This window comes from Chelonia mydas, chromosome 7, assembly GCF_015237465.2.
Source record: "Chelonia mydas isolate rCheMyd1 chromosome 7, rCheMyd1.pri.v2, whole genome shotgun sequence".
Taxonomy (NCBI): Eukaryota; Metazoa; Chordata; order Testudines; family Cheloniidae; genus Chelonia; species Chelonia mydas.
The window spans coordinates 15,619,584-15,630,942 of record NC_057853.1 but is presented as its reverse complement, the minus strand read 5'-3'; the positions used below and the strand labels follow the sequence as shown (position 1 = coordinate 15,630,942).

General features: G+C 40.7%; 1 long non-coding RNA gene across 1 annotated transcript in view; it reads right to left on the bottom strand.

The window, feature by feature from the left end:
* Positions 1-418: 418 nt before the first annotated feature.
* The window catches only part of LOC122466667, a 128,616-nt gene continuing 117,675 nt past the window's right edge, over positions 419-11,359 (bottom strand). Inside the window, exon 4 of the long non-coding RNA XR_006292373.1 lies at positions 419-1,107. This is a non-coding gene — a long non-coding RNA (uncharacterized LOC122466667). The remainder of the gene's footprint in view (positions 1,108-11,359) is intronic.

The following is an 11,359-nucleotide window of genomic DNA, read 5'->3' as shown; positions in this document are numbered from 1 at the left end:
GACCTCAAGAGGTCATCTAGTCCAACCCCCTGCTCAAAGCAGGGCCAATCCTCAATTTTTGCCCCAAATACCTAAATGGCCCCCTCAAGGACTGAACTTACAACCCTGGGTTTAGCAGGCCAATCCTCAAACCACTGAGCTATCCCTCCCCCCGTAAAAATAAATAAATAAATGATTTTCTTTCAGAAATAACCTTGGGTTATTTCAATCTCTACAGTGGTCACTTGATAGCACCATTTTAGCCATTACAATTTGTCATACAAAGAGTTGTTTACCCCATTTTTAAATCCCTTCATATTTAACCTGTAAACTCTAATAGCTCCTTCTGAGTCATTCCCATCTTTCCAGAATAATGCAATATAAATGGCTACTATATACTTGTTTGACTATATTTATTTAAAATTCCTATGCAGGCACTTATAATTTATAATTATGCAAAACTCAACAGGGAACAGAACTGTAGCAATTCATGTAAATCAATCTTTCTGCATTATTTTATAGTAGCAAGTTCTTTATTACTCGAATCTATCTAACAGTGAAAGTTATTTGCTCTCAATGTTGAGCATCAAATGTAACCATCTTAATATTGAGCTGGTACAGAAAAAAGGTCCCTCACATATATTAACAGAAAAATAATTGTGTTTTACATTGGAAATAAGTTTCAATAAAATAGTCTAACCCATTTAGTTGTCAATAGTAATAAGGTTTATATCCACTAAACATCATAGCATAAGCATTTGACCAGGGCCAATTCCATCCAATCCAGGGCAATGACACGTTTACAAACAAAAGCATTACAAGTAATTTTTCACATATACACAACTGCACAACTAACCCCCATATACACAGCTGTACAACTAACTACAGCACAGTCTCATTCTGAGATGACTTCCTCAGAGCCTGCAAATGGTGGGTTAGTTGGAAAAATCATTCTTTTGTCCTCGTTAGCACTCTCATCCTCCACTCACGCATCCACCGAGATTGAGTTCCCCCACCCATGCCTGTCCAAACTCCAATATCCTGGAAATTGACAGTCAGCACACCAGCATAATGCCACCTTTCCGAACAGCAAAATCTTCTGAGATGATTTGGTGAGGGAGGTATGGTCTGAAATAGTGAAGGGTTTTTTAATGGTTGTCATAGAGTCTATTTAAAGAAAAATTGAGTTGAACTGAACTGTATAAATGTCAGGGATGCTGAATTCTCCCACTGTACTACAGTAAATTCTCAAATACTTTTCATTGTTAGTTCATAAATGCAAAAACATAGAATGATGCATAGATACAAAACAACATGATTTTTAGTGTCTGATCCTTTGATTAAAATGGTTAACAGTACGCTAGTAAATAATGTACTGAAACTTACATGAGACAAAACACAAATGCACTCACACTTTGCCCTTAAATATTCTGTCATAATGAGGCATGCGTATCAACCTACTGCCCTCCAGTGGTACTAAAAAACAAAGGTCTTTATTTTTTTGTAATGGGTTGGAAGTGTAACAAAATTCATTAATGAATTTGAGTTTAGCTTATGCAGCACATAAAAAGTTGTGTCATTTAAGTTTGAAGGCAACTGGTCAACTCCAGAACTGAATTTATATGTAATGACAAAGTTATTTATTGATAAAGAAGATATAGAAAAAGAACTGCTGTAAAATACACTAAATGGTCTGCACATTAGTGGGGAAAAGAGTTATTAAACAGGGACTACTTGAAATGTTTTATAATGGACTCAAGACTAATCATGAAAAAAGTTATTAGAGCCTATTATTAGCTTCCACAGCATCAACTCAAAAGATATGCCATTACAAATCATACCTGACCTCCTAAATAATGCATTTTGGTAGATGGGAATTATATACTTAGTAATAACAATTAGACAAACTGTAGATCAATGGACAGAAATTTGACAAAGGATCTCTTTTGGCATTGGAACTGGGTATTAAAACCATATCTCTTCTCATCCTTTTGATCACAGAATTGTCTAACAAGTTTATATATTTTGCTGAGAACGAACATTCAATTATTTCTTCTACTCAAAATTGCAGAATTAAGTTTGGTACAGGATACAACAATGAATAACCACCACCACCACTTCAGTTACTCATCCAGAGATTTTTTAAATATGCCTTCAAAGTGTCTAGCACATGTTAGGGCATTTAATTATATTAATGAATAAAAATAATACCCTAGAATCCAAGTAAGAATGCACAAGGCCTAATTTGCATTTACTCTACGGTCCCTTTACAGTGCTCTAACAGTGTAAAGAGATGTGAAATTAGGTGCAAGTATCATTCAGGATCAAACCAATAGGATACATCCAAAGCCTAACGAGCCTGAGATTTTCCAAGGCTCTAATTCAACACACTAGTATTTCCTGCTTGTTATGTACTAAGGACCAGATTTTTAAAGGTATTTAGGCACCTAATTCCCATGGATTTCAAAGGCAATGAGGCACCTAAATATCTTTACAAATCTGGCCCCAAGAGCCTTCACAGTATGATGATGCTGTCCCAGGGAGGAGTTTAATACATTGGTAAAATAAACTCAAATAAATAATCACTAAATTGGTCAGGATTTGACTTTTGTTGTAGTTCTTGAACTGGGGACAAGTTTCGCTTTCCGTGCACAGCCCACGTAGCTATGCCATGCCCTGGAGAATTCCACCGGGCATGGCGGATGAGTCACAACCCCAGCCATGCAGCTAGAGTAGCTCCCAAAGCCATAGCGTCCTTCCTTTGGGGATCCATGCAGCAGCATATCCACTAACCAGATTTCTGCTCCGCCTAGTCTATGCCCCCGTTCCTACCACCAACTGCACAAATATCATGTGCACGCAGCACACACTCCCCGCAGCCTGCCTCTGGCGCTACTGCACAACAGAACACACAAGTTCCATTATATCTGGGACCTCGGTGCCAACACAAATGGGGTAGACATGATTTGCCCCTGGGAGCTGCTGAAATGATATTTATAGGTATTATAAATTTTAAATACTTAGCCTCCCTGAATCCACATTTCTGGCTGAAGCCAAAGTTTTGTTACTTTTGGGGGGCCATTATTGCTAATTAAACTGGTTACCTAAACCCAGCATTCTCAGCACACCTGACTGAACCCTCCTGAGAACTGCACACTCATGACACTTGTATCCAGTAGTTAGTTCTCATTTACACCAGCAGGAGTGAGATCAGAATCATGCCCCTTTAAACTAATTCACTGCAGACAATGGAATTACAGCAAGGATGATTTGGGTTCAGCAAATCCCGAAACCCCCGTGGCAACATTCTAAAACCTTTCAGCACTTCTTTGGCTGTCTGTTGCTGCATTGCACAGTTCCCCTGGATACTCATGTTACCCATCATGTGCTCCTGCTGCATTAGCTTTCTCCCTTTGCTAACGCTGGGGAAGATGTTGGCAATCTGTATTCAGTTGCAGAAAGCAGCTCTGTGGTATCAAAAATCTCTGGCTCCCTGACACGGAAAACACATTTTGTAAAAAAAAATCCCCTCCAGTGAATTAGAAATCTCATCAAAGGAGCAGAGAAGTGTGGTTACTCTCCTCTTTCACCATACGCTTAGTGGTGCCATCTAATCTCTCAAGCTCTCTCTGCCTGTGTGTGCTTCATTCTAAGCATTGCAATATAATTCAGTTGTTCTACCCCTTCCACTCCAATATGACCCTTCCTCCTCCTTGTGACAGGGAGGGGAAAGCAAAGCAATGCAGGTCTGTTTTTAAGGTAGCGTTACAACAACATGTTACAACATGAACAGCTTTGGACCAGACCCTCTAGGAGTGTATCAGCAAAATGAATGTTGTACTGTTGTAGGCTATTATTATTCACCTTCAGCTGGGTTTAGAGATCACTGTATATAGTGCACCTTATATCACTGCGTACAAGTTGTTCTCAGTTAGTAGCCACACACCCCTTTCTCATGCAGTTTTTAGGGAAGCTGCTGTTGCCTGTTAACTGTGTCTTTGCCATGCAAGACACCGCGGAATGTAATTATTCAATAGAAACCATAGTTTCTATCCAGAATTATATGGCAGCTTGTGTAGCAGTTAAATCAAGGGCTTGGTCATTCCCTTTAGGCACTGTAGAGGCAACACCTGGAGACACTCAGAGTCTTCCCAGCCTGCAAGAGAGAGAGTGCATACTCATACACTCTTCCATGGGGCCGGGGTGGTAAATAACTCTTCCTCCACCCTGTGCTCTGCCAGCTGGTATGTAGTGGGGAAAGAGCTCAGTATTCTCCCTGCCTCCTTCGGAGCACAATGCAACCTTGGGGACTAAGGGAGCAGTCCCTCTGCACTGCAAGTTATTCAGGTTCTCACATGACATTCAGTTAAGTTAGGCCCTGATCCTGCTAACACTTATGCACAAGCTTAACTTTACCCTTAGGAGTAATCACATGACAAATGGTACCACAACTCCTGAAAATAAAGTTAAGCACATGCATAAGATTTTCCAAGATGCCTAACTTGGTACAATATAAAAATCACGCACATTAGATCAATAAGCACTTGATAGTTGGGATTTTCATCAGCATGAACAAAATGGCTATTGTTAGAAGTTTCTGGATAAAGAACATACACTTTAAAAAGATATCTACCTGTTATCTGTATAGCAAAGAGACATCCTAACTGCCAGTTTCCCCAGTGTTAACTCCTTTGAGAAGACTGTTCTGGATTTTAGGTGCACATACTTTGCTGTAAATCCCATAATAATGTAAATAACCAGGGCAACTTGAATGAGAGAATATAGAAGCTCATTAAGCAACTGAAAAGAACTGTTGCCTTTTTAGGATCAGAAATCAAGTTAAAAACAAACTTTGTGCCTACTTAGCAACTGCTGATTTCCAGAGCCAGTGCTTGGCATAAACAGTCTAAGCAATTATTTAGGGCCTCAAGCAGCAAATAGAGGGCCTCTGAGCTTTTTAGTATGTGGTGGAGGGGGATGCAAAAATATTCCTGCTTAGGGCCCCCCATGGGCTAACACCACCTCTGCTGATTCCACGTGAATCATAATTACAGGCCAAAGTTTCTTAATTTGAAATATTCATGCGTCAGTGATCTAAGTGATCTCAAATGTTAGCTTCTTAGTGTTGTTTTTACATGTGTTTCTATTTTCACTGTGCTTTTCCAAATCCCCATCATTATCCCTCTGGTCTTTCATTTCTTCCGTTAGTTATCCTGAACATTGTTCTGAAAGATCACCAGTAATTCACATAAATTTAGTCCTGTTACTTCTCTTTTCTTTAAAAGGAGCATGATAATCACAAACTGCAACTAACGGAGCTGAAAATAATTCCCCAGATAGTTGCACATTAGGAATTAGATTAGAATGAGCCCAATTTCTTTTTAAATGACCTGATAATTTGTAGAAAAAGATTTAAGCATCTTAAATTTTCATTAGTAGAAAATGTAATACTGCAGAAAACAATCTTTCAGAGTCTAAATCCAGGATGGTGGGATAACCAGGATTTACACAGGTCCAGATTAAGGCATACGACCTATAGGTCTGTGACTAAAGCCCCAGATTCTGGAGTCATGTGATTATATCAGAATTTTAGCCTTCACTAAAAAAAAAATAGAAGTTTCTAGCACGCACAGGTGTGAAGAAAGTCTTGAGAATATGACCTTAATGTAACCAAAGCAGCGATATCTGCCTGGTTTTGAGACCACCTGAAGCTGTAGCCTGGAGACGAGGATAGCCCCATGGAATGTTAACTCCAATACTTTATTGCTCTGGGGCTAATCAGGTCATTTGTCTGGTTTTAAAACCAGACAGTACTATTTTTGGGTTGTTTGAACCTCATCTAGTACCACGACAAAATCAGACGTGTATCACTGGCCGAGCAGCGTGCTCCTTAAATTGACATCTTCCATGTGGCATGACCTCATATGCACCATACATGCGAAGTCACACCAGCAAGGGCAAGGTCACACTAGCAAGGGTTGACCCACACTATTCCCAAAAGTGCCAGAACCTCTGGTAATCTGGAAATGTGTAAGTGGACATTCTATCTGGGGCCCTGCCACTACCACCTCAGCATAGGAGGACTCCATGTGTGGCAGGAGAAGAGTGAAGCGTACCCAATCCACACCCAAATTGCATACACCCTGGCTGCTGGGCTAAATTACCAAGGGACACCCATCTTTCCAGAATCAAAGAGATCCCCCAACTACGATGCTTTGTTGAGAGATAGGAATCTATGCCATGCACTGCTTCTCTGGAAGAAGATGGCGGCTTGGTAGAAGATGGGTGTCATGGTAAACCTGCAGCTACGAATTGCCTTAATTTGGCCCTGGGAGCAAATACTAAAGCGAGTACTCAGTCTGGAATTTTTTAGTCAAATGTGATGGCTATAAGACCCTTGTTATAACTTGCACTAGACCTCAAATATAGGAGTTTAAATTAAAAGCAGTTGTGTTGTTCTTTTGTTAAGGCAGGGAGAGCTTGTGTTTAAACATTACTTAGCTGTAACACAACAGCAAATGGAACTTGGTGTTGACTCTAAGCCTGCAGCCCCTGGAGTCCAGAACCCCCTCATCCACGCACTTCCAAAATGGAGGATGACATCAAGGCTCTGCCACCACACCCTTACATAATAGCAGCTTCATGCACACATTAATGTGGATTTACACAGACAACAATTGGGAAAGTTAGAAGAAACAGAACCACTCCTTTCTGGTACCCCAATCCATCAAAGTAGTTAACCACATGTTTAACTATAAGCATATGGACTATGATTAAAATTAATCTGATGAAGTGAGCTGTAGCTCACAAAAGCTTATGCTCAAATAAATTGGTTAGTCTCTAAGGTGTCACAAGTACTCCTTTTCTTTTTGCGGATACAGACTAACACGGCTGGTACTCTGAAACCTTAAATACTTTGCTGAATCAATGATCAAGGCCCAAATTGACTACACACATCATTATGGACCTATCAAAGCAACATGTAGCAGTGCTGGCCCCTCTCACGTGAAAAGGGTATGAACCTTTTCTGAATGTCAGGTGACTGGTTCCAGGAAATAGAGTTCAGTCTCTTACTAGGCTTGCTGTATTACACCTTCAAGCGGAGGGCCTAAGTGCAGCTGTAATTTTGCATGCATCATTTATCATTTACACATGCATGTCCATAGGAACTATTACTTGTTTGCTTAAAAAAAAAAAAGTTTCCATATGCAGCTTCTACCATTTATGTGGGCAAGTAAGTGCATCCAAATGATTGTGCAGTGCACACAGAATTAGGGGCCACATTTTGCAACTTTGGCCCTAAAAAACACAATATGCTATTACATACCACATATTGGTGTTGCAATAGTTGGAAATGAATAGGCAAGTGCAGAACAGATGAGCAGTCTTCTCTTCTGATGCTGTCTGCATTCATCAGGTTAGCTCAGAACCTCAATATAATTCCAAATAAACTTCTTAAAATTAAGCTTTTTTGTTTGTTTTGAGGCAGCATGATTAAGAGAGCCCTTTACCGTTGTGGGAATAATGCTGTTTACCTCCTTTGTAACGTGCTTTGAGATCTACCAGTGAAAAAGAGCTTTGTAAGAGCTAGGTATTATTATTACTGAGCCAAAAATACTTCCAGGCTAAAAACCTGTGTGACAATTTACAAGCCAAAATGTACTTTGAGCAGCTGAGTTATAAACCCCTTTAGAATCAGAATGGGGACAGTTTGTCAGAACTTGCACTTCCAGGGCCAGCTAGAATGAATTGTCACTGCAGCTGCGGCACAACGGCTCAGAATAATGAATTCGGACTTGTCTTCCTGTTAACCTGTAGCACTGGTAATATTGCTCATAGTCCCTTGGGAGGCTTTGGAGGTTTATAAATATATGCAATCATCATGTATTTGATGAGATTCAATTTAAACCATCCAAAAAAAAAACCCCTTCACATGAATCATCTCTTATTTATCATTTAAGTTGATACAGCCTGCGTGTCATAAACTCTTCTCCTCTTTCAGATCCATTGCTTGCACATAAATTAAATCATTCACTACGTACATCCAAGTCAGATATCCTTTTAGAAAGCCATATTTTAGAGACAGCAATTACATTTGGCCATTGCTATATCACCTAAGCTTTTAAAACCTCTGTTTTCAGAGGAAGACTTCGGGTGTTAATGTCAACAAATTTAACACCTTGGCAATGGCTTGGTCTATAAAAAGCCATGGCGTCAGATGAGAAAGCAGAGAGTCGCTGGACAGAAATGTAATCATAAAAGGTGTGGGGTTTGCTTCCTGAATGGACCCGGTCCAAAGCTTCCACTGAAGTCAATGGCTCTGTGATGATTTACGCCAGCTGAGAATCCACCCCAGAGTTTTCCCCCCAAAGCAAAAGCAATGCATTAATCAGTCTATGGAGTGTCCAAGGATGTTAAGCAGAAAGGGTGTAACCCATAGGCCGTTTGTTGACAGTAGAAACCCTTTATGGCCTGACCTCAAAGAACGAATTAAAAGCACAGCTCAAGAGACTGAATATTATCCTGCAGTTCATTCAGACAAAACCAGAAACAATACAAATAACTTACAGAAAAAAGCTGTGAAGTGTATTGCAGTGAGTCAACCTATATCACTCGGGGGAAAATAAAGTTACCTCCCCAGGAGAATTCCTATTGAATGAAATTAGAGAAGAACAATTTATCAAATGATAAAAACATCCAAATGAAAAAGGAAACATGACACATTCAGAGCAGAACATACTGGTTATCTAAAGCTGCAAAATCTTGTTTCCAATTAAATACAGACTGTTATGGGAGAGGTTAGAACTTGTTCTGGGTTGCTGGGTAAACAGTCACCTTTCATTCAGGATAAACCTAAAGAAGCCATTAAGCTCTTTTATGTAACCAGGAAGCTGAAACAATAGCAGTAACATCCAAAACACAGGCCCATGGCAAAGCTTGAGTAGAAGCTGAACCTTGTGACCCCAGGGTTTCCCTAGGGCCCAGGGCATTAATTGGTGAAACTTGGTTTGTGACAGAAAGAGCAGAGAAAGCAGAGTGAGACAGCAACAAGAACAACCAGACACAGGTAGCGAAGCCCTGAGAAAAGCTTTTGGGCTTAGTGCAGGCTGACAGAGGCTTGGTGCCAGAGAAGACCCATGCCTACTGAAAGTGTGGGGGTACAACTCTCCGGAACAGCTCAAATCATATCCCTCCCCGAGATACGCCCCCAGAAAGCGGCACTCCTCTCCCCACAGAAAGCAGCAACCCCTCCCTGCAGCTCCCAGCTGTTCCTCCTACCTCTCCTTGCACAGCACAGATCACCAGCTCAGCTGCCCCACAGGTAGGGGACCATGTGATCAAGCAATCTGGGGAAGGGGGCATGTGATCCTCATCCCCCGCACCGTGCATTGCTTCTGCTTGGAGTGGTAAGCAACGAAACAGTCTCCCATTTGATTCCTCCTGTGTTCAGAGACACGGGACTTTGGACATTCTTTGTAAATAAACAAGGCTTTATCAACAATATCTAACTCGATCATTAATCTCTCCTCCTAACAAATAACCCACATGATGCTGAATTTTGAATAACCACTGGGATCTAAAAGGGGTAACAATACTGGAACTGAACATGCCCTGAAACAAACATGTATATTATATACACAGGCAATTTATTCGTAGAGGCAGGCCAGATATGGGACAGAATACAGCTGCCCAGGTTCCTAGTGCTTCCTACCAATTGAGATGTAACCAGGCTATTTATTTTCTTGCACCAGCAAACTCTCCTTGTTTCCTCTACTTGCCCCCTTCATTTTCACATGACTCATGCGCCTGCATCTTTCCAAACCAATGTTCTTTTAAAGAGTGAGTCAAATAACAGAGGCTTTGGTGCTCCAGTTTTTCCTATATTGTTGATGGGGGTGGTGGATGTTTTCCCTATAACAGTTCTACTGAAAACTCACCATTACTCCAATTTCAGAGATTGTTAAGTGGCAACCAAGTGAGCCATGGCAAAAAGGACAATTTTAGCCCCATAATTCTAGTCAGAGATGCAGATCCTCTGGTGCATGTGTTATACTTCACACTTCTGAAAGAGGTGGCCACAGGCAGTTTTCTGCCACCTTTCCATTCCCTCCACTCCTGGGAGCTGCCAGGTGCCAGTTCCCCCCAAGTGTGACTAACAGTCACTCTAACTTATGTGGACATTAATGTCTCCCTAGGGGCCATTTTGGTGGTCTGGAATTGAGTGTTCCAGGCATACCATGGAATGACCCTAGAATGTCTCTTGTGTAGGTTGAAAAGGGACCAGGAGCAATTAGTTTCCAGTAGAACCTTGCCATCTAACTGCACCATTGTTCCTTGTCTTCCTGTTTCCCTTTCTTCATAAGGGCATTTCTTGCTTCCTTGTTTCCATGCTTCCAGTGACCTTGTTATGGTTCCTTAAGTAGCCTCCATTCTCAGTCTAATTTTCTTACTTTAGACTAGACTTCAGACTAGATCTATAGTCTTGGCCCTAAAACTAGTTTGGGGCAAATCAATTAACCCCAGTGCTCCAGTTTTGACTCTGTAATAATACTTACTTAAATCATGGGAGACAGGCAGGTTGGGAGAATTAGTTACATAATGGTTATACATGTGCTAAAAATATTGCTTCAAATACATTCTTGTCCAGCCTTTAATTCCCAGGTCCCCTCCTAGAATTCTGGAGATGAATTAGTAGCCACCCTTAAATAGTCAGTATACCCTCTTCCCCTCACAAATGGTATTAAATGAGTACCCTGGTGCCTACAGTGCTACTCACCTAGTTGCAAAGCAATGACACCAGCAAAGTCAGCACCATGAAGCAGAATCTAAGTTTCGCCACTAAATGTTTCAACACCGTCTGATTAGAGAAACCGATACTACACGGCAGACAAGATGAAGTGCAGTAGGATGTTGAGTGGAATAAGTCAGTCAGTGCCTTGGTAACGATCAGTCTATCAATCAATGGCACCAACCCTTTGTCAAAACTGCTAATTATTCGCCTCATGGTCATGAATGGTATCTATTCTCTGAATGGGAGGGCAGAATGCTGTTTAGAGATGAATGACAATAAGTGCTCTTAACCAGAGCAGATTAATGTAGCCTCAAGTTCACAGTTTTGTAACGTTAACATATTTTTCCATGTTATTGCTCTTTAATGGTAAAAGGTGCCCTTCATAGTACCCATCCTCACACTGCTACAGTTACTTGCATATTACTCTAACAAAGTAGTTATATCATCATAAGAGAAGAAACAAACTTAATAGTAAAACATACTTCATTCTTGTCTAAAAGAATAAAATAATAGACTTGTCATATTTGGTAATACAGACAGGCCTACCAGAAGTCTGGGAGAGGACACTGAAGCAAACATTTAAGGGTT